Source organism: Cynocephalus volans, chromosome 18 (genome assembly GCF_027409185.1).
Source record: "Cynocephalus volans isolate mCynVol1 chromosome 18, mCynVol1.pri, whole genome shotgun sequence".
Lineage (NCBI taxonomy): Eukaryota > Metazoa > Chordata > Mammalia > Dermoptera > Cynocephalidae > Cynocephalus > Cynocephalus volans.
This window is the reverse complement of record NC_084477.1, coordinates 13,385,855-13,410,534: the sequence shown is the minus strand read 5'-3', so window position 1 is coordinate 13,410,534 and position 24,680 is coordinate 13,385,855. Positions and strand designations below refer to the sequence as shown.

General features: G+C 43.9%; 1 pseudogene; it reads right to left on the bottom strand.

Annotated features, from left to right (window-relative positions):
* Positions 1-10,949: 10,949 nt before the first annotated feature.
* LOC134366518 (perilipin-2-like) lies at positions 10,950-12,241 on the bottom strand (annotated as a pseudogene).
* Positions 12,242-24,680: the final 12,439 nt, after the last annotated feature.

Sequence of the window (24,680 nt, the reverse complement as noted above, 5' to 3'; positions counted from 1 at the left end):
GCTCCCTGTTTGGCTCAGATCCTCATATGGCAACTCTGCTTTAATGAGCTGTTGACAAAAGAGCCAATCAGTAGTGGGTACAAAGTGCCCTGATAAGTTATCTTGATATTAGGGAACATTTTTGAGCTAAGCACTTGTGTGTGTGCACATGCCAAGAATTGTGGTAAACGCTTGACAAGAGTTAAAGCATGTAAAACTGAGAATAACTCTTTGGGGCAGATAGTATTATGACCCCCATTTCATAAACTATGAAATAGGGTCACAGGATAAGTAGCAAAGAGAAGAACCAAGATTTGAATCCAGGTAATCTGACTGCACAGCTGGGATTAACCAGTCAGCGTATAGCCCTGGTTCTAGTTTCCCCTCTGCAGTAATCTTGCCATGACCTTGGACAAACTGCTCATGTCTAAGGTTCAGGCTCTTCACCTGAAAATTAGGGATGTTTCAAGACATGTAATTCCCACACCACTCCTGTAAACTCCATTCTTGTCAATTCAATTGCCTGTTTGACTTTTTATCAAGAACTAGAAGAGTCTGAAATTTTACCCTATGTGCAAGCTAAGAGCTGGATGCCACTATCTCATAGATGGAGGCAGAAAACACAAGGTCCTGAGATCAGGAACAAAGGACTTATAGCATAGCAGGTTCATGTTCAAGTCAGTTCCCCTTGTTTCCTAAGTGACACAGAACAGTTCAGGTGGAGGCTGTACATGCAGTAGGTTTGCAGCTGCCGAGGACCCTGAGCATATGGAACCCAAACCTTTTATAATGGACAGTAAGCCGGTCTGATCTTTCCCCAGAAAGAGAGAAGATCTTTATGATACCAGACAATAAAGAAACCTGTCCTTTGCTCTGGAAAGAGACACTTCCTCTACTCTGGGTCAAATGTGTCCCCCAAAAGTTCATGTATTGGGAACTTAAACTCTATTGTAACAGTGTTAAGAGGGTGGGAAGTCCAATTATGGTATTTGAAAGGTGAGGCCTTTAAGAGGTGATTAGATTGTGAGGACTGTGCCCTTGTGAATGAATTGATCCATTCGTGGAGTCATGGGTGTAGTTCTGATGGCCTTAAAAGGTGAGCAAGTGAGAAGGTTAGCTCTCTTTTGCTCAGCCCATTGCCACCGCATGACACCTGAATTCCCACCAAGAAAAAGGCCCTCACCAGATGTGTTCCCTGGACTGTGGACTTCCCAGCCTACAAACTGTAAGAAATAACTTTTGTTTTCTTATAAATTACCCAGGTTCAGGTATTCTGTTATAAGCAACAGAAACAGACTAATACACCCTCTACATTCCAAGGAAGTTCACTAAACAAACATCATTGAAAATAGAGTCTGGAGCAGAGGCTTTCGGTGCCTCTATTCACAAGATGTGCAGAAGTGGAGAGAGCAGTGAAAAACTGTCTCCAAAAAATATCCACTGCTTATTTCCACACTCTTTCAGATTCTGGTGAACTTTCTCATAAGTGAGACACCCTATCCACAGCTTTGATTACTCTGAGTAACAGAGGCTGGGGCAACTCTATCCATTTTGTCTGAAACAGCATTTAAAGCTACTATTGACTGTCCCCAAGCAGCAGGATGAGGCTACCTGCAGCATTAAACCTACACCATATGCCCCTGAGATCTTGGACCCACCCAGCTGGACAAATATCATAAACCATCATTGTTACAGCTCGGTGGAGACCTCTTCACATGGCTTGAGGCATTAACTCAAGTGCAGCCAAATAGATTAGTGACTGCACAGTCTCTGCTCTGCCCCCAGGAAGAAGTCTAGGGCCATTCTGACCTCCATTACCCTGGCCAATGGGTCAGGTCTGTCCTGACTGCCTGCCAGGTCCAGAGTGGCGATCACTTCATTAAAGTCAGGAACAAATCTCATACCACCTTTCTAACTGGTTAATTCTCACTATAGAGAAAACTCTCTGTAATGTGTGCATAAGTAATGAGTCAGTTAGCCCTCTGGGAGGTTCCCCCGAGTCACCAAGAATAGTCTCATTTGGGGGAAATCTCTGCAATCGTCATAGGGCCACTTGACCTCCTAATGGTGTTCTTTAAACATTTGAAGGTCTCTTAGACCCACCCCTAAAGTGAAAATCCATGTGAGTTTGGAAGGGAGACAAACGAATGCCTGGTTTCTGCACAAGCACAGCCCAAGGTCCACATGGTGTCCCTGGACAGAAAGCAACAGTTGTTGGGATCCACCAAGTGAGACCCACATGAGTCAAAGGGCAGAGGCTTCCTGGCAGGCTGGTAAGCCCAAGGGTTCCATCTCAGTTTGAATAATAGAGTCTAGCCCTTGTTCTGCTGCAAGTCTATCTGGCCCGGTGTCCACACCACCAACCAGGCAGATTTCATCCACCCCAAGGAATGACTGAGCAACCTCAACAGCAATCGGAGTGATGGAGGTGACCGTGGGTGTGGACAGATGTTTTGCATTGGAGGTGGAGGGGTTGGGGCCATCCCTTGCTGTTGCAGTGGCCTCCTCAGTCAGGGTAGGAAAAGTGGCAGTCAAAATCATGGACAGGGCTATCTCGAAGGGGACGCCAGACCCAGCAGTCAGTTAAATTTAAGGGGCTTGCCTGAGCTTAGGAGACAGCACTGGGGAGTTTTCCTTTGTAAGGAAGGCTTCAAGGGACATTCTGAAAGACAACAGGTCATCAATACCTTTCCCTCCCCCATACCTCCAGGGGTCAGGAGTGTTCCCTCCCCAGGTGCCTGGGTGTGGCTGTCCCTGCACCACCATGTAGTGAGTGAGCCTGCTCCTGTAGCTACAACTCCACCCTTTTCAGTCACCCCCACTTGTTGCTTTTGTCACTTCACCCCCCACAGATTTGTCACCCCACTTCCCCTGGGTGACAGAGATGCAAAGGATTAATCAAAGTCCATCTCTTCTGAGCAGTGAGAAGCCCCAAAGTGGTTAACTTCCCTGGAACCCCCAAACAAGAGGCATCCTTTTCATTTGGGAAATTAACCCCGAACTGGGGTTCTCTTCCTGCATTATTTCCCAGACCAGGAAGTTACAGGAAGAGAACATAGGTGGGGTTATAGTTTAACAATATAGGCTGGTAACTTTCAGTGAAACAAGTCAGATGACATTCTATTAAGGCAATTAAGTGGTCCACTAACAAAAGCTTGATCTTAGCAAACATTCCCTTCTTACAGCAATTTCTCGGTATCTTTATATATCAATCAGTAACCTGTCTTTGAGCCATCAACCTGCTGTGCCACAATTCTTTATCTTACAGCAGAGACTTTATAGCCTGAGGAATATTTCTTGCCCTTTGCAAGGTCAATATTTGAAACTGCAAGGCTTTGGAAAACCAGGCACTGTGAAGTACATTTGCTTTATAGTACATTCCATACCCACTCACACTCAGACCTTCTGTCTTGAACAGGGACCAAGGGATCTTTTTAAAACTTACAGAGATCTATTATGCTCCCCACCTTGGCACACCTGGGTCACTATGATGTACTCAGACATTTGGTCATTATCCTCAGAAAGGCAGGAGTGATGGTAGATCCCAGGACCAAGAACCAACGGGCCATCAGAACAATAGAGCGCCAACCCCTTTTCATCCTTGGCTTGAATCCCATGTTTCAATTTCCCAACAGAATTTTAATTTTGGCCTGGTCTGACTCACCTGCCCACCTTTGGTCCAGAAAAATTCAGTTGACGGTTCTGCTAAGACTAACAGAAATGAATGAAGTACTGTAGTGGATTAGATGATGTCCCCCCAAAACTAACTGAAGCTTGAATTCTGTCCCTGAAGTTTCACGTATTAGAAACTTAGCCTCCACTGTGACTTTTAAGAGGGTGGGAAATCCTATTATGGTCATTGAAAGGTGGGGCCTTGAAGAGATGATTGGATTGTAGGACCGTGCAGTAGTGAATGGATTAAAAATGGTGGTCAGGGGCGTGGTTCTGAGGGCTTTAAAAGGAGAGGAGCGTCTGTCTCTCTCTCTCTGCTCCACCATTTTCACAGTGCAATACTCTGCCATCACTGTCACTGCCACCAAGACCCTCACCAGATGTGCTCCCTGGACTTTGGACTTCCCAGCCTCTGAAACTGTAAGCAAATCAAATTTGTTTTCTTTATAAATCACCCAGTTCTGTGTATTTTGTTATAAGCAACAGGAATGGATTGAGATGGGTAGATACCTCAGAAGAAGAGGAAAAAGATATGCAGCAGGCAAACCCAACAAAAGGCCATTATAGGGGTCATGTTCTTGTCACATTTCTCCATTAGCTCCTTCTTGGCTGTCAAAGAAAAAATTATTCATGACACTTATTAAAGATGTAAGGAAGACTTATTCAAGGAGGGCTACCACAACAGGGTTTCGTAGAAGGGGAAAGAGATTGGACTCAAGTCTGCGTACAAAGACAAGTGGAGATTTATAGCCAAGGAGTAGGGTGGGGGTCAGTGGATAAAAAATTACTGAAAGGAAACGTCAGGGGTACGGGGGATTCTGGCTAAACCATCCTGACAGATTTCTTACTGGAGACAGGCAGAGTGACAAGATATCAAGGGTGTGAGATGAGGCATTTGGTCAGATATCAAGAATGGTCAGATACCAACCATGGTTTTTTTCCAATAACCTGACTGTCTTATTAGTCTGTTTCTGATGCTTATAACAAAATACCTGGAACTGGATACTTTGTAAGAAAACGAAATTTACTGCGTCCAGTTTCAGAGGCTGGCAAGTCCAAAGTCCAGGGAACACATCTGGGGAGGGTCTTCTTTGGTGGTGGCTTTACAGCAATGCAGGGGTGTCACATGGCAGGAAATGGTGAGATAGCTCCTCATGCCCTCTCCACTCAAAGCCCTCAGAACCTGCCCACAACCACCACTAAACCATCAGTTTAGTCACCTCTTCAGGGTCCCACCTTTCAGTGATCACTGATAGGATTTCCCACTCTCTTAACAGCTACAGTGGGGATTAAGTTCCAATGAGGTTGGAGAGGCATCCAATCTGCAGCACAGACCCAGCAGGATTCTGGCTAAAACTAGACTAAGCAGGCAGAGCCACTGGACTAAGGACAGAGCCCAAGGGTGGGGACTAATCAGAAAGAGAACTCAGAGGAGACTTACTCAGGTTTAGTCAAAGGAGAGAGTCTTTGTCATGACGCATCCTATTTTTTTGCAGCCACGCATTTCATTGATTCTTTTATCAAACACACCTTTGAGTGAAGAACATTAAAGCAACAGTAGTGACCATAACAACAAAGATCTCTGACAGAGACAGGTTGGTGCAACCTTGTTACCTTGTTCGGTTTAGGATAATGATTCCATGATTGAGTTAATACCCCCACTTGACTTGATTTCTCAAAATTAAGACGTAGCATAATTCAGATGTCTTTTGAGTGGAAGAATGTGTGAACTTTCTAGACCTTGCTGTCCAATACTGTGGCCAGTACCCACACGTGGCTATGGAGCACTTGAGATGTGGCCCGTCCAAACCGAGCTATGCTGTAGATGAAGAATACATACCGGCTTTCTAAGACTTAGTATGACAAAAAGTCACGCAGAAATGCAATTCTAAGATTGCAAACATTGCAAGCAATCTACAACTGATGGGAGTGGGACTGGATATGGCAGGGCTCACCCTGGAAGTCCACGCATGATTGTGACACGGGGGGATCCTTATATCCTGGAGGGAGTGGGCTGAGGTGGGGCAGGACATTTTTTGTATAGGGCCAAAGAGAATTCACTGTGGACGACATCTATGTGCCTCCCATTTTTAAAGGAAAATTATCACAATGTGTACAGACCACAGCCCTCGATTAATTATGATTGAAACAAATTCAGACCTATCCCCAATCCAGCAAGGTGTATCCTTTCATGGCTTAACCCCTCAATTTTGACATTTGCTTCTCCCATTCTCGAAATCCCAACATCTCACCCCTCACCTGAGGATCATGAACAAACTACCTCCCCATCAAAGGCCAAAGTGACTCATTCAAAAGTATTTTTGGGGTGCTGCAGTGTGTCAGGTGCTGTTCTAGGTGCTGGTGACACAGCAGTGACCAGAACAAGTGAAGATCCTGCTGTCACAGAGCTCATATACTAGCGGGCTACCCCTCTGACTTGTTTTCACTCTATTTTCCATTTTGCTCTGTTTTCTGAGTTATCTTTCCATATATGTGTGTATATAGTGTTATGGTATCAAGGGGAAGGTCCTTTTCTATACATGTTAATAGACTTATAGATGTTTAGGATTTCAGTTTTATCTAGGAGGGTATCTCAGGTGATCACCTTACAGCTGGTTCCCCTGAGCATTCTCTTGGATGGCTGGTTCATACCTTCTGAGTCAGGAACTTCCCTGAAGAGGGCAGCAACGTGAAAGGGACATTATGAAAAGCTTCTACAATGCCTTAAACACAGGTTTGCTGTTCAGCTACCAAAACATCCACAAGGCTGCTAGACACGTGTGGCCAGCTAAGGGGACCTGTCAACTCAGGGTTTATCATCCCAAAGAGCAATGGGAAATTTCTCTAGTTAATGGTTCTCCTTGTCAGAGACTTGACAATGGCCTTGATGATTCATTTACTGCAATGGTTAAGCAAGTGTATAAATTAAGAAAATTACACTGGGCACTTATATTTCCATGACACAACAGAGGGTATTGTTGCTGTCAGAACTTTGAGGGTTCCTGACTTAGGAAACGGCTAATGAATCAGCTAATTCTGTATCAGTGTCAAGGTAATGGGGTAAAAATGTAACAATTTATCTGTACTTCTGGGAGAAAGTTGAATTGTGATTCATGAACACAGCTGGGTCCTGGTAATACTTTTATTTATACCGCATAATAGAGATTACTACAAGGAGGGTAAAAGGTTTCTAAGGAGGCCAATGATTTATGGAACGAATTATATTTTGATTTATGTGTAAATTGCAATTCGTGCTTGGTGATAAGATTTCTGATATTTACTCTTTCCTTTCTTTGGCAAGTACACAGGATAAAAAGTAACTAGAATGAGTCCATTGTTTTTCTTAAATATTTATAGAGCTATAAAATGCTCAAGTTTTCTTTACTAGACAAGATTAGATAAATTTGGGATAAAGTTAGAAGTATCTGCATTTCTAAAATAGGATACAAAATGAGAACTGTCAGCATAAAGAAAGCTCATTTTTATAATCAACCTATTGCCCAGGCTAGAGATTCCCTAGTGCTGTGCTAGGATGAAAAACATAATAAATTCAGTGGTGGTCAAATTTGTTCTGTCATCCTGCACCTTTACTCCACAGACCGTCGTCTTCAACACAAGGTGCTTCAAAGATCTGCAAATCATCGGAAAGGCCGTTCACAGAGCTGGGCTGTGAGTGTCACTTCCTAATTCCAAACCAGTCCATGGCACACCTGCTGTCCCTCGGTAACAGTGGCATTCTTGGAATCGGCTTGTCCCCCAAGAGTGAGAGGGCCCACTGAGGACTTGCTCTTTTTCCATGATCCTCCAGTCCCCTGGCACAAAATCACCTTGGCCATTGCAAATAATCGCACCAACGTGGAGCCACCAGAAACCACCAGCAGATTACAAAATAGTCAGTAAAAGAAAAGACGTGTCCTGCCTCTTCTCCACTCAAGGCAGAGACAACCTCCGCAGCCCACTGAAGGCCACTGCGCTCATTTCACAGAGTGGGACCTTTGCCACCCTGGAGGCACTTGGCGGGGTTGCACAGTGTCTCGAGAAGACAAAATGGGAACAGGACAGTGCAAGAGAATGACAAGTTTCAGCCTCACAGGCGCAGGGCCCACGTCTCTTCTTTCTATTTCCATGTCACCAGTATAAGCTCAGATCACAGCCTGGGACAGTGTAAAGGAAGAGTCTTCAGGGCTAACCCTTGTACTGCTATGGCTGCTCCATAAGCACAGGCCGAATGCTGCCCAAGTGGGAGAGCACGTGGCCTGGGTGGAGGCCCTGGGGCACCCTCTGCAGAGGCCCAGGGGTGCCCCCTGCTGCCACACCTCTCCACACACCTGCAGCAAGGCCGAGGGACTGAAGGCAGTGAAGAATCACGCTGTCAGATTGAAGATGGACAGGTTTAACAGGGTTGCAGGCAGGACTTGGGGTCTTGCCACTGGCTGGGCGTTTCCGCCTCTTAGGAGCATAGATCCTCAGATCTCCCTCTCAATTCTCTGTACCTATGTCTGCAGCCCAGTTCCAGCACGCCCTTGTCAACCAAGTTGAATTTCTTAATATCAGAGAAAGAAAATCTCATAAGAAAAAAGTAAACACTACCTATTGCCCTTATCAAAAATTGTCTGTTCTCTCTCTCTTTTTCTCTGTCTCTCTCATCCACACTTGCAAAATCAAAATCAATAGCAAAACATTTCCCATTCCAATCGCTCTGCAAAGTCATTCCCTGCCTGTGCCTGCTCCATCTCCACACTGCTCCCTACCCCACCCCCAGCCACCCCGTGTGACTGACACAGCACCCCTGCAGGCCTGTCATCAGTCAGCACACTCTGACCCCCACATGTCCAGTCCCAGGGACTTGCTGCATTTCCCCCGTTGAACTGCCTTCTCCGGAAGCTTTTCCATCCTCCTCAAGGGGAAATGAAAAGTGCCTACTTGTCACCAATGGTGGTCCTGCACCTCACACATTGCGATCATCAGCTCAACGAAAGGACTGAGCCAAAGATATGGGTCTGGTTACGGATAAATCAAGCTGACTGTGGAGCTTGGGACACACGCTACCATCGCATGGTGGTAGAATTCAGATGGTTCAGGAATTGCCTGAGGTGTCGCATCTGGTTAGCAACAGAACAGAGAGGAGACCCCAGGTTTCCTAACTCCCAGGACAGTAGTCTTTAACTTGCATGACAACATCCTATTTCTCAGGCATGTAGATGGAGAATCTGACAGCAGATCACAGGGCCATGTGTAGGGGTGTTGTTGGATGGTTCTGTGGTGGGAAACTTGGATTCTGGACCTGACTCACAACATCTAGGTTGTTGGCTTGATGACTAAAATAAAATAAAACAAACACACACAAAAAAATATTAGCACTATTATTGGTAATGTAGTGATACTGACCTCTGATTTTTGTGCTCGCATCTCCTCTAATGATAACGGTTTCCCCAATGACCATTTGCAACACATGGCACTTGCAGAAAACAAAACCATATTTAGAGATGTAAGAACTCGAGAAAGCATGCACCATAGGAAACCATCCAAATGACCCTGTGATTTCCTGAAAATAGGGATTATCTTGGCCTTGATCACAACTGTATCCTGATCACCTAACCCAATTCCTGCCACTTAGCTGACTTTGAAGGTCTGCATTTAAGGCTCCATGTTCTGCCTGAAGTAGAGGGCATGTTAACATGGAAAAATCATGTTTACTACTTACATGTGCAGAATCTATAAACAACATTTTGACATAGATGCCATATCATGTCTACATAGGACAAAAAAAATGGCTACAATTGACTTCATCTGGAATTTAAGTCACAAGAGAATTACGTTGCATTAAGAATTTGGGCTCCTCAAAACTTTGAAGGTGTTAGTGTTTAGTATTTTGAACCATACCGAAGCATGCTTGATAGAAACTTTACCATTTCCAGGGCAGACAGCTCTGGGTTCTGTTGTCAATGTGTGTGTTCTCTTGCTCGGCTACTGGGCAGTGAGAAAATAATAAAACACTGCACAGTAAAGTTTGAGCTAAATGAACCTCTCCTCTGAGGTTAGAAATGACGTATTTCTGGTCTGGTTTTTTTATTGTATTTTTAATGAACTGGTCAAAAATGTAAGTTTTGCTGGGTGAGGTTGTCTTGCCTCTTGAAAGAGCAGAGAGAAATGGAAACCACAATCAAGTTTTGAAATGGGTAGAGTCTGATTCAGCACTGGGCTGGGCTGAATCTGCCAGAGCGTGCTAACTTCGATGCCTGCCTACTCTCGTGAAAGCCAATGCACAGACATCCAGTGTAACTGATGAATATGTTAAGGAAGTGAAAACATTTATTCAATCCGAGTGTGCTGCAAATCAAGATGGGAATGCAGCGTGCCAGCCCGGCTACTCTCAAGCCTTTATGTGCTATAATCATTTTTTATCTAAGACTGAATGTAATCCTTACTTTCTGAGTCCTCTGCTATCTGCTCATACAAAGCTGAAAATCACACCTCTATCCATGAAGTGCTTATGTACTGAAAACAAGAGGCCCTCAAACTTCTTGATTAAAAAAGTAAATATTCGAATTTTAAATTATGGCTGTTACAACAAGGTACAAGACATAGAGAGGAGTTAACCTAATAACTGCACTTGACCAGTGTTCCAGTTTTACCTTACTTTTTAAATTTTTAATTATTTTTTTTATTCTGCAGTGAGTTTTATTGAATTCAAAGGTAGCATTCCTTCATAAGAAATTTTAAAAATTAAAATCAAGTTATACAAGCATGCATCATGAGACAAACCAGTGATGAGGTCTGCTCAGACCATACTGGAGCAGACACCAGTTTATACCACAGCCCCCCTGATGGTATTTTTATTCATTACAGACAGTAACAGTGGCAATGCAATGGCCCCAGAATGAGACCATTAAGTGTCCTTGAACTTTTTGTGAGTTCTGGCCGGGCTCTGACCAGCGTATCATTCACTTCTCAACAGTCAGGTCAACAGAACGCATCTGCTAATGCCAGAAACTTTAAAACTCTTAATCCAGCTGAAAACGACTGCAGGTGAAGACCTTTTTCCTTGCTAGCTGCTTCTCCAGCTTAGAGTTGTTTAGCAAGTTAAGTTCTACATAACAAAAGGTATCACCTGGCTGGCTGCAGCATGCACTGGTGATAGGGACAGGTTTAGTGAGTTTTGTTCTCAGATTGCTGCACCTCCCGGCTGGGCTCTTGCATCTCTGCACCTTGGTCCTGAGCATTCTGAGACTCTGTCAGGGGAGGATCAAAGGGACCTCCCAGCCAGTTGAGGGGCACATTGTTAATAAGATAATCCTTCACTGTTCTAAAGATTCCTTCTTCCCCTTGCTAGAAGAGAGGAGGCCGTCAGACACTTGCCTAACAGGAGGATAGCAGAACACTGAGTAGACGTCACCACTATGCACATTCTTTCTGGCAAATTCAACCAGGTGACAGTAGCATGGAGCTGAGAAATGGTCTCCTGGCTTTTTGGCTTAGCTTCTTTCACCCTGCTGGGGCCCTGCTGGTAGGCGTGTGAATGGATCTTGGTAGGCAGATCCCAGTCTAACACAGTAACTTGATTTCTGAACCATATCAAATCCTTCGATGTTTTTTGGTTCTTTTTCTAGCTCTTCCTCAGTGAGAGGGAGGCACTGAGCTAGTAGCAGCTCTGATTCGGTAACTGTATTTCCACTCCATGACTCACAAGCTGCATCATCCGACTCCCAAGCCTGTTAATACTGCCATTGACCACAGACTTGATCTTCACCCTCTCAGTTACTGCTCCTTTGTCTTACCATCAACCCTGTGATCGTGCTGGCCACAGTAGTCGTCACAGCATCTTTTGCCCTGGTCACAGCACCTTTGGCACTAGCAATGACCCACATTGTTGGCCGATTGAGAAAAGGCATTTCTCCTCAATCCTGTCTAGCCCCTTGCAGGCATAGGTGTTGGCCATCCCATCTTGTGGCTCTAGCTTCTGGATGATGAGCAGAGCACTTGTCACGGCCACTGTAGTGGATTGAATAATGTCCCCCAAAACTCATTGAAGCTTGAATTGTGTCCCCCAAGTTTTATGTATTAGAAACTTAGCCCCCACTGTGACTGCTAAGAGGGTGGGAAATCCTATTATGGTCATTGAAAGGTGGAGCCTTAGAGAGTTGATTGGATTGTAGGACCCTGCAGTAGTGAATGGATTAATAATGGTGATCAGGGCTGTGGTTCTGAGGGCTTTAAAAGAAGAGGACAGTCTGTCTTCTCTCTGCTTCCACTGTCTTGCAATGTGAGACCCCTGGGTCACTGTCGCCATCACCAGACGGACTTTGGACTTCCCAGCCTCAGAAACTGTAAGCAATAAATGTCGTTTTTCTTTATAAATCACCCAGTTTCAGGTATTTTGTTACAGCAACACAAAAAGGACTAATACAGCCACCAAGGTGACAGGCTTCATGCCCTTCTCTGCCAGCTCACACACAGACTGCATGTAGGGTTACTGATCCTTTGTATTGACGTAAGCCGAGGACATGAGGTCATATGTGGAGCTCACCAAGGGTAGGTGGGCCACCCTTGTCACCACACTCAGGTGTGGATCAATTGCAACAGATGCCATTTTTCTTCCTGGAGAAAGAAGAAATAGCTTCGGAGGCCGAGAAGGTCAAAGTTCAGGGAACACATCTGGAGAGGGCCTTGTTGGTGACTCTCCACTGAGACGCAGGGTATCTCATGGCGAGAATGGCGGAAGCAAAAGAGCATAATTTTTTAAATGGATGGTGTTTTCTTAATAGGACATGGGTGATCGGCGTGCATCTACAGTGCTTTGCTCTACCAAGATATAAAAGTGTACAAGCATCAATTTCCAAATGATCACCTCTGGTAAATTCTTATGCTTAACGTAATGTTTTTTTAAAAAACAACGTACCCTTATTTATAACACAACACAAAGAATAGGTGTTTTGTCATTTCTGTAACAAGATTATTACCAGTAATGTTTTTCATTCACCTTTGAGAGTCCTAGTGAAGATGTTTGGTTTCCATTTAAGAATGGAAAAAGAAGATAAATTTTTAAGTGTTGGGATGGTCACCCTTTCCTCAGTCACCCTTTCCAGTCATTCCCATTTGTACACGAGGAAACAAAACCAAGTGTGATTTTATCTCCAAGAGTATTAAAAACCTAGAGAGAGGGACCAGGGGAAACTGACGGGGTAACTGGCTAAGGTACTAGAACAGGAAACTTAGCCAAAATACAACCTTCCAGGAAGCAGAAAATGGAATCTTTGCTTCTGGCTGCCAGCAGTCAGTATGGGAGCAAATGCCCATCACGCTGGGGAGGGATGGGGACCCCCAGGTGGCTACTAGGTAACAAATCCTCTTCTTCCCACTCTCATTAAAAAAAAATTAAACTCTGCAGCAGCCTCCTCACCGCCCCCCTCCGCACCCTAAGTCTTTGCAAAGTGCAAATTAGGCTACCAGGGAATCTCATGCACAGAAATAAGTGAGACATAACCCATCACAAATACTTGAGGAAAACCAAACCATGAAAAGAACAGCCTTAATATGTATTTTTCTTTCCTTCTTTTTAAAGAACTTGTGCATGAAAATTTTTTTTAAAGTGATCAGGACATTGACATTAGCATAATGAAAATACTAATAGGGATAATAAAGAATATCACATCATGAAATGCAAGCACCGTTATGAGAGTTAATGAGAGATCCTGGAAATACAAACTGCTGCTGAAATGCAAAGAAAAAGAAACCTGCAAGGGATGGGCTGAGCAGCAGAATGGACGCTGCTGAAGAGCGAACCAGACAGCTGGGACATCGAGGTAAGGGATTTTCCCAGGAGGCAGCCCGAGGAGGAAAAGATGAAGGCCTTTGGGTAAAGCGTTATGGAAGGCAGATCTAAGCGTTTCGGCACGGTTCATGGACGTTCCATTGATTTGCCTGTCGTCTTCCCTGCTCGTCTCAGCCAAAAGGAAAGCACCTTCCCAGAATTATGGTAGGTTCCCGCCTCGTTGTGCTGCTTTGCAGCTTGGCGGTGCTGGTTTGGGGCCCCGGGGGCCCCCGGGATTCCCCACGGGGTTCCCCTACGAACACGTGACTTCCTGAGCCTCGGGCCGGCTGTCCAGGAACCCGGTGCCGACGCCCAGGTGCTGGGCCAGGAGGCTTCATTTGCATCGCGGCCCCGCCCACCCCCGATACCGCGTCCCGCTGAGATGCTGGGCGCTGAGGCTTCATTTGCATCGCGGCCCCGCCTCCCCCCCCCCCCCCCCCCGATACCGCGTCCCGCTGAGATGCTGGGCACTGAGGCTTCATTTGCATCGCGGCCCCGCCCACCCCCGATACCGCGTCCCGCTGAGATGCTGGGCGCTGAGGCTTTATTTGCATCGAGGCCCCGCCCACCCCACGATACCACGTCCCGCTGAGATGCTGGGCGCTGAGGCTTCATTTGCATCGAGGCCCCGCCCACCCTCGATACCACGCCCCGCTGAGATGCTGGGCGCCGAGGCTTCATTTGCATCGCGGCCCCGCCCACCCCCGATACCACGCCCCTCTGAGTTGCCGGGCGCTGAGGCTTCACGTGCATCGCAGCCCCGCTCGTCCCCAGGCCACGCCCCCAGCGCGGGGCCTTGTGGGAGTTGGGGTCCTGGCGGCCGAGCAAAGCCGGACTCTGTGACTGCCGGGCCGCCCCGCCTCCCGGGGCTGAGGCTCCCGGCTGCCAATCAGACCGGACCACGCGGGCGTCAGAACACCGGGAAGAGGGAGGGGACGGGAAGGGACGGGAGAGGCGGCGTCCTCCCCTCCCACGTCGCCCGTGGCAGGTTCTAGAGGCAACACTGGTCCTGCCCTCGCCCTGCACAGCCCTGACTTCCCGAAAAAAGGCCTGGACTGTGTGTCCCTGGGGTCGTCATCCTGTAGCCTCCTACCTCGGGCTCTTAGAGGTGACAGCAGTGCCTGGCAGGATCCTGGCGTGCGCAGAGGCTGCTTTCGGAACCCTGGCGCCCCGCGCGCTCCAGGGTCACAGACACAAAGGCCAAGCCCCCACCCACGAGCTAGACCCCCACGAGGCGAAGTGCCACCTTCCCTCAGCCCTCCTCCTCATTATGGCTGGATCACAGTGGAGGAATCCCCGGGGGGACACATTCAGGCTTAAATATTTGTGGTAAGATATCCCAGTCTCAAGTGCTGGTTGCCTATAGCTTTCTACTGATTATGGCAGGTGTCTGAAAACAGGGCCCACCGAGAAGCTTCTCCTGTGTCGGCCTGTAGAGCTATGCTAATTGTCTGGCTAGGGCAATTGTCAGAATCCTGTCCACACAGCCAATTGTATGGGTTAGGGCCCTCAGACCCTTCAAACCCATTGTACAGACTGGGTCACAAACCCCTCATGTGCCAGGCTGGGTCACAGACCCCTCACATGCAGGTCCACACTAGGTAACTGGGAAAGATCCTGGGAGCCACTGGCAGACTCTGCAGAAGCTGCAGTGGAGGTGGCCTCTTGGGGCATCCCAGGGGCCCTGGCAGCAACAGCCTCCAGTTGCAGTAGCGGGGGCATCCCAGGGGCAGGGGGCACTGAGGATCAGAGCCACTCATCCTTTATACTCAAGTCCAATAACCCAGGACACCTGGGTGCACACGAGCAGTCACATTAGAAAATAACCAAGGAACTCCTGGGCGCACATGCATATTTACATCAAATGCTCGGCAAGACTCCGAACCCCCCTGAGGGACCCTGACCATTTATCTTCACTTTCCCTACATGCACAATAAAGAGCTGATTTTCATCAGGCATGATTAATAAAGAGCTAGCAGGTTGCTGTGGCAGAGGGTGCAGAGAAGGTGGTCAGCACTGGCCTTTTTGGGATTTGGCTATTACCTCTCTCCTGATTTCTTGGAAGGTTAGATAAATAACTTAGTCTTGGCTTGGTGTGGAACTTTGGCATGAGTAAGTCCATTTTGGTTTGGTCTGTTGGGGCTAGTGCAAGGAGCTCAATCCAAACCAATGGCCTCCCATAAATTTTACTGAACAGTAATAATGGTACTAAGAGTAGTGAGCTTATGGAGAGTGTGTCATGTGGCCAGTCCTCTATCTGGATTGTCACAGGACTCTTCACAATCCTATGCAGCAGGCATGATCAATTATGCTGGGCCTCATCGCTTTGTTACTAAATGTTAGAGTCCAGCCTTGAACTGAGGTAGTCTAACTGCAGAGCCCAAGTTTGGCAGCCCTGCTGAAGAGAACTGTGTGACCTTGGGCAAGCTCTTTGTCTCTCGGCCTCTCTTATCTCATCTGTATCTGCACACAGCTCTGCCAGGTGGTGACAGAAACCATTCTAACGCTGAGCTTGTAGTACTAATGAGCACCCACTCTACATAAGACTCTTGCTCATAAAAGGGGTGTTAGATTAAGGTATTGCACCAAGGCTGGTGTTTAAAATGGGCCCTATTTTTGGTTAATTTACTTAACTGTGTAATAATATTTTAGGTGCCTACAAATGAGGTGGCATCTTTTTATTACTTGGGTTTTCTGCCTTTTACCCAGAGCAGGCACCAGATAACTAGCTTTTGGTGTTGCTTAGCAAAGGGTTAGCTCTTTCTTTTGGAGTTCATTAGTTCTCTTGTAGCTGGAGACATTTTTTCTCTTCTGCTCTCTGGGTTGTGAGGCTTAGAGATTCTAAGACACTAAGTTTTGCCTTCATAATGCTGTTTTGTAAGGCTGTTATTTTTCCCTTTGAAGATTAACTTTCAATCATTTAGATACTTAAAAGCCTAGACATAGCACAATTTATCTCTGTAACATATGACCTCAGATGTCAAGTAGGTACTACAGCACCTACCCAGGAAACAAACCCTGGGTTTTGCACAAATGAGTCACACCCATTAAAATGCCAAGATAAACCCAGGAGTTTTAAGAGAAAATACCACAATGAGGGAAAAGACTAGATTATAGGAGGTCAGATACACTTGGATTCAAATCCTAGTATCCTTACTTTATGGCTGTGTGACCTTGAACAAATTAACCAACCTCTCTGATCCTCAGTTTCCCCATCCGTAAGAGGATGATAATACCTCGTAGAGGTGTTTTAAGAACTAAGTGAGAAATAATACAATGCAATACACATTTAGTGTATCCGAATTTAGGGAAACCGATGGCCCCTAATGACTGCTAAGTAGCTGTTATCATTATTATCACTTTATTACTGTTGTCATCAACTTGTACATTTTTTAAAGCACTTTCACTCATTCTATCACTTCTTTTATTTTCTTCCACTCTTATTCTAGATTAAGACACGCTCAGACCATGGCTAGCTTCCAAAATACGTACTTGTGTGTTAGACTCTGTTAGCCCTCTCCAATCTCTCTTCATAGATGTTTTGCTAAAGCATCCATGGTCTGCCCTTGCTCATGACCTTCCCATTCACTCATTGTCTTCTGGACCTCGTATCATATTGTCCCTGTCTTACTAGCAGCAAATCCAGTGAAAAGTTCCAAGGTTTCTGCCTGTGGGCTTTTGTTATGCTGAACTCTTACAAGCGCCTACAGCATCTCATTAGAATGAGCCTGGCTTTTGGATCCTCTAAAATTTAGGAAGATCATTTGACAGACCAGCAAAAAGAAAAGAGGAAGTGGCTGTTTTATGGTTTGGGGGACTTAACTACTTGATCTCAGGATACCAGCAGTAGCCTCTCTCTAATCTTTCCTACGCAGAAATCTGACATGTGAATTTTGGATGAAGATTTTTGGGAGGTGGAAGGGGAGGAGATGAGTATTTTTGGAACCAGTAGAGGTTCCCTATGAGCAATCAAAGGAGCCTCGTCCCAGAGAAGATACACTGAGGAAAAAAAGATAACATTTATGCTGTTGCCAGGAGCAATTATGTTTACCTGGCACTCTGGCCTAGCCTTGAGAGCAATCTGACAGTGATTCTCAAACTGTGGTCTGTGGACCCCTGGAAGGTCCCCAGGCCTTTCTTCAAAGGGTCTGAGGTCAAAGCTATTTTTGTAGTATACCAAGATATTATTTGTCTTTTTAACTGTGTTGATATTTGCACTATGGTGCAAAAGCAATGGTGGGTAAAATTGTGGGTAAAATGGTAAAACTGATAAAATGGTAAGACGGATAAAATGGTGGGCTATGGCAGGAATCAAGGCACTGACTTCAAACAATACAAGCAATTGCTGCACTCTCCACCACCATGTACAGTCCCCACACCCCATGCCAGTTTTGCTTAAGAGTGGATTTTTGATGGAGTAATAAAAATATTGACTTTATTAAATCTTAATACTTGAGTACCTATCTTTCTAATATTCTGTGTAACAAAATAAGAAGTAAGCATAAAGCACTTCTGCTCCATGTCCAGGTACTATGGTTATCTCAGGGAAAAGCACTTATCCAATTCAGTAATGAGCTGAACCAGCAAGTATTTTTATAAAACACCAATTTAACTAAAGTAATTCAGACTTGGGTATTAGGCAGGCATTTGCTGAAAAAGAAACAAAGTAAACTTATAATTTCATGGAAAACAATATTTGTTACCAGTGATAAAATTGGAGCTTACTAGCAAAAATTAGAATCTTGGAGAACTGTTGTCTGCCACTGTGAGCCTGACAGTTTCCCAACACGAAAGGCTTTTCTGATGAGATTCATAGTGATATTAACAAATGTGATTTTTGGATATTGTATTGATGAAATGTGCCAATATTTGGGAGATCTGCATAAGCCAGCAATCCAATATTCTCTAAATGACCAATGCATGATGTTATAAAATCATGCATGGGTGAAAAAATGCTTCAAAGTACAAGATAGACTAATGGATTTTAATGTAACATAGTACAAAAAGTCTGCTGGGGTTATGTCAAACTAAAAAGCTTATGCACATCAAAGGAAACTATCAACAGGGCAAAAAGACAACCTAAAGAATGGGAGAAAATATTTGCAAATTATGCATGCTACAAGGGATTAATATCCAGAGTATACAAAGGACTCAAACAACTCAGTAGATAAAAACCAAATGATCTGATTAAAAAATGGACAAAGGGACTAAATAGACATTTTTTTGAAAGAAGACATACAAATGGCCAATGGGTATATGGAAAAATGCTGAACATCACTAATCATCAGAGAAATGCAAATCAAAACCACAATGAGATATCATCTCACCCTGGTTAGAATAGTATTATAAAAAAGACAGAAAATGACAAATGCTGGTGAGGATTCAGAGAAAGGGGAAGTCTTATACTGTTAGCCATCTGAAATTTAAGACAGTGAAAATAATGAACCTCCAGCATCAACAGCTGACTAGCCAAGCCAAGCCTTATGACAAAAGAAAACAAATGCCCCAAACTAACCAATAAGGCACGTGTTTTATTGTAAGAAACCTGGAGATTTTTAAAAGGATTGTAGAAAACTAAAATGGCAACAACAACAACAAAACAGACCTTTTTAGGCCAAATAAAGCTGCTCTGAGAAATCACAGGGGATTCCTCTTTTCTTCCTTAACACTCTGGGGAAAACAGAAATTGTAATTAATGGAGAACATATCCAGGCTTTGACCAATACAATAGCCACCCTCTCTGTTCTCAACCCCACTAGTTTACCTAACCCTGTTCCTTGGAGTAAAGAAACAATCCAAATGGTTTGGATCCCCAGGGTCTCTAATAAGCCCATGACTGTATATAAATCTTTGTCCTTGCAATTTCAGGTTGGTTCACTATATGGCCAACATATTTTTCTGCTTGTCCCTTCTCATCCTATTTATTTACTTGGAGAGACTTTTTAGAACTACATAGTACACATATCTCCTTTTCTCCAAAGGGGAAAATGTGTTTGAAAATGGAGGCAAAGGACCAAACAGCTACGAATAAAGATGTAACCATCCACGTACAAATACAAGCTACAATAACTGGATCAAAATTTTAAGGTGATTAAGAATCCACCCTCTTGTCAACTCTGACTGTCTTTGGGCTCAATCCCAGAGGAACTTTGGAAGAATTGCCTTTGCTACCCCTATTAAGGTAGAAGTTGATATATCCAAAACTCTTCCCAATATTAAATAATACTCATTGAAATAAGAAGGCATCGAAGGCATTAAACCTGTTATAAAGGATTACATAAGAAGAGACTCATTGTTCTTGCACTAGCCCATGTAACACCTCAATCCTTCCAGTTGAATAATGGGAAGGGTTGGCAATTTGCACAAAACCTAAGAGCCATAAATAATATTGTGATACCGTGACACCCAGTGGTGCCTAATACTGAAACTTTATTGTAGCTATTTCCACTAAATGTAAAGACTTTACAGTCATTGATCTATGCAGCACATTCTTTAGCATTCCAGTAGATCCTAACAGTGAATATTTATTAGCTTTTACCTGTAACAACTGTCGATATACCTGAAATGTCATGCCCCAAGGCTACACTGAGAGCCCAACATATTTTTCTCAAATATTAAAATGTGATTTAGCTAATTTGGATTTCCTAGTAAAATCCACCCTTAGTATGTGGATGACCTCCTCTGTTCCCCAAACCTAAGGAGGGTAGCCTCTAAGGAGAATAGCCTTTACCTCCTAAGACAGTCAGCTTTGAAAAGCCATAAAGTTTCCAAGGAAAAGCTTCAATTTTGTCAACATCAAGTAAAATATCTGGGACCCCTGATTTTTAAGCAGGGACAATTAATAAACTCAGATATGATGAAGGGCATCCTAGCCCTCCCAAGACCCTTTACTAAAAACAACTTCAAGGATTTGGGGGATTGTCTGGATATTGCCAGAACTGGACACCTAATTTTTCATTAATGTCCCAGCCCCTATAAACTCTTCTCAAAGTTGACCAACTAGACCCCCTTGTCTGGAGTGAGGAAGGATTATTTGCTTTACAAACAATAAATGAAAATCTCATCTTTGCGCCACCTTAGGACATCCCAATTTCAATTTGTCCTCTTTCCTCTTTGTACATGAAGATAAGGGAAATGCCTTGGGAGTCCTAACCCCAAAACATGGAGACCAAAATAGACCTGTAGGATATTATAGTCAACAGATGCAGTGGTTTACCCTGTTGCATAAGAGCAAACTCAGCCACTGCACCACTCTTTAAGTCAGCTGAAGAAATTATTATGGGTTCTCCACTTACTACTTATGTGCCACATTCTGTAGAAGCCCTCAAATTCACATCACACTCAATACTGTTCTGTGGGTTGACTTGCATCCTATGAAGTTCTTTTATCATCCCCCAGTGTCACTATCTCTTGCTGCAACAACCTCAACCCTGTCACCCTTCTGCCTTGCCCTTCTGATAAGACACCTAAGTGACCAGCTTCTTTCTCCTAGGCAAGATCTACAGGAAACACCAATGGATAATGCTGATTTAATTTGGTTTACTGATAGCTCATATTGAAGGGATGAATCTGGAAAATATTGTGCAGTCTATGCAATCGTTTCTTTAACTGAGATAATCAAAGATCATCCTTCACTGGGGATAGCTTCTGCCCAGCAAGCATAATTGATTTCCCTAACCAGAGCTTGTCAATTGGCTGAAAATCAGAATGCCAACACCTATACTGAGAGCAGATATGCTTTTGGGGTAGCCCATAATTTTGGGATGCAGTGGAAGCAGAGAGGGTTTCTAACGTCCACTAGGCAATCCCTCAAAAATGGACAACAAGTTTCTGACCTTCTAGAGAGCATTCAAAGGCCTAAACCACTGGCTATTATAAAAATTCCCAGGCCCTCTAAATTAGACATCCCAGGAAATAGGAGCAATCATTTCTCAGATGCTATGGCCAAGAAGTCTGCCTTAAAGAAGACACCCAACACACAAGAATTGTGTGCACAGGTTTATAAATTAACTTTCCCTCTTAAGTGGAAGCCAGTTGGGTTTATCTCAAAGTGGACAGGCCTTGTGGGAAACAAGAGGGGGGAAACCTTGTTCTGAAACCTAATTATGGTATGGACCTAGTGGAAAGCCTGTTTTACTTACAAGACTTCAAATTCCATTTTTACAGTTTGTCCATGAGTTAACACATTGGGCCAGAAAAGATGATAGCCTGGGGAAAACAGTCTTAATGGAAACTTTTCCTTTATAGTAGCTCAGAAGGTCTACTGTCATTGTGCCACCTGTCCTAAACACAACTCAGACATAGTCCACTGGAACATTTTCCTTTACCCCTAGCACCTTTTGGGATATGGCAAATGGACTTTATCAAAGTACCACCATCTCAAAGCTACAAATTTGTTCTTGTTTTGATTTGCATGTTTTCTCATTGGGTGGAAGCTTTTCCATACAGAAGGGCCATGGCCTTGACAGCAGGGAAAATAATTTTGGAGAAAGTTATTCCCAAAAGAACATTGTAGGAATTCCATGGGAGCTCTACAGTGATCATGGAACTCAATTATACAATCCATTTGTAATGTTTGGCCTATGTATCAATATTTCCATTGTGCCTACCATTTGCAGCCTTCTGGATTGGTAGAATGCACCAATGGCACAATAAAAACTCATATGGCAAAATTAACAAACTACTCTTCCTTGGGTAAAAGTTCTTCCATTGGTATTGCTTAATTTGCATTCCACCACATCTGGGAAACATCAATTGTCTCCTTTTGAAATAATCACTGGCAGACCCATACATTTAGAAGAAGTAGGAAGGGACCCTGCTGTGTTAAAAGGGAACATTTTACATTATTGCTAAAGCCTCATAAAATTGTCTGTACTAAACACATAGTTCATCAGAGAGCCCTTTCACAGAGTGCTCCTAGGAGACGATGATTGAAAACACCATGGCTCACAGCCTGGAGACTTTGTTTATTGGAAACAACATCAAATAAAAGATTCCCTCCAGCCACATTGGAAGGGACCATATCAGGTATTATCAACCAATCAGTGTGCAGCTAAACTTAGAGGCATTGACACATGGATTCATATTTCTCGTTTAAAATAGGCAAATCCACCTGAGTAGACTTTTTCCATCCCTGGAGATCTTCAGATGAAGTTAACTCATAAACAACTTCCTCCCAACCAGGAGAAGAAGCAGATAAAATCTGGTAGACTTGCTTTATCCCAAGATTCTGGACCATGGCTGTATAATTTTAAGACCTCAGTTTTAATGAATCCTTAGGTTTATTTTATAATTACTATCCTTCTTGTAGTTTTAGGAATTTTATGTATTCTAGACATTCTATGCCATGAGAATGTGGGCCCTTGCATTTATGAGACTTTTGGTGTTAATTGGTGGAATATTTGTACTCTTAGGTCTTTGCCAGATGGCAGGACTCAACCATCTTGCTAAAACTGTAAAATGACCCTCATTTACTTTTCTGTTCTCATCTGTTTCTCCTAATCTTTGGCACGGCAAGACATTACCTTGGTCAAACTATCTCGGAGTGTAGCCAAGGGAGGAAATTTGGCTGGATTTGTCACATTGTTCATTGATCTATTCATGACTAATATATGCCACTAATGGTACCTGTTTTATAGATGTTTTTGTTGTTACCACTAACCCAGAATAACCCCCCTCAGAGCTGAGCTTCCAGGTCCAAATTTTTCATAGCCCCAATATGTCTACTTCATGCCCCAATCTATCTCAAGGCATAAAACCTTGTTCCCCCAGGCCTGACTTTTAAACCAAATCTCACTGTGGGCCACCCCAATCTTATTCTTACTTAGTTGATAATTATATCAAGGAAGGAAAAACAAATCCTTATTGTGCCAACGACTTCTTTCAATAGGTTACCATGTAATAAATGGATTCTGTAAAGCATGTAAAAGATCTATGGTTTTATTTAGTACCGTCAAAACTTCCAGTGAATGAATCCATTAATAAAAACATCCTGGGAGGAATTACATGTGCCCGTCAAGATAAATTCTTGTATGTGGCATTGATACGAATTCTCTACCTTGAGGATGGACCTGTTGATGTCTTAATAGCTGGCAAATAGAAGGGCTATGCTTATTGGGACATTTCATAGCCCCCTTATCCTTACATAAACCTACTACAGGTCTACCTTTTGCTCATCATCTGTTAAGGACATTAGCAGGATATAAGGTGACATTGGTCAAATTATATTGGGAATCTTTATATCTAGTTCTGAAGTTTATGCCAACAGAAATACAATTCAAAATCTATCTACTACCATTGGTCCAATAGCTGAAGATACTGCCCAAATCATTGCTGCTCAACAAAATCTCTAAATTCTCTCACTCAGGTTGTACTAGGTAACGGAATTGCATTAGATTATTTGCTAGCTAAACAAGGTGTGTAGCCCACAGCACCTGCTGTACATACATAAACAGTTGCAGAGAAGTAGAAAATCGTTTAGAAAGAATTACTCAAAAGGCTAAATGGTGACAAGATGTAAGGAAAGAAGACCCTTTGTATGATTTATTTAGCTGGCTCCCTTCAGGTTTAGGCTCTCTTTTCCACTCTGGATTACAGATCTTATAGTCATACTTGTATGTATTTTTCTTATAATACTCCTGCTCAAATTGGCTTTAGCAATAATGTAAAATGTTCCAGGTCACGCCCTGCATTACTGGATGTTTTAAATTTACAACTGAAACAGTTCACTTCACAGGCTTGGGGGGGCCCGACTGCAACCACAAACCCCGCCCTCTCATGTTGCTCAGATTTGGACTTAGACCTCAGTATCAGAGCCCTACCAAGGTCACTCATCTCTCTAGCCTGTGCTGTTTTAGATAATCACATAGCTCTAGATCACCTCCTTGTGGCTCAGGGAGGCATTTGCGCCCCTGCAGAAACACCCTGCTATACTCAGATAGACACCTCTATTCCAAGTAGAATTAGAAACCACAAAACTTTTTAAGTTGGCGAGGTCGCTTAAAGGACTTTCTTCTTTTACCCATGGTAAACTGAGTTCTTAGTCCTAGTAGCTATTATGTAGAATCTATCACATTTTCAACATAGATGATTATATCATCTGTGAATAACAAGTTTTACTTCCTTTCCAATCTGGATGTTTTTTATTTCTTTTTCTTGCTTGATTGCACTGGCAAGAACCTCCAGTAGAGTGCTAAACAGAAGTGGTGAAAGCAAACAT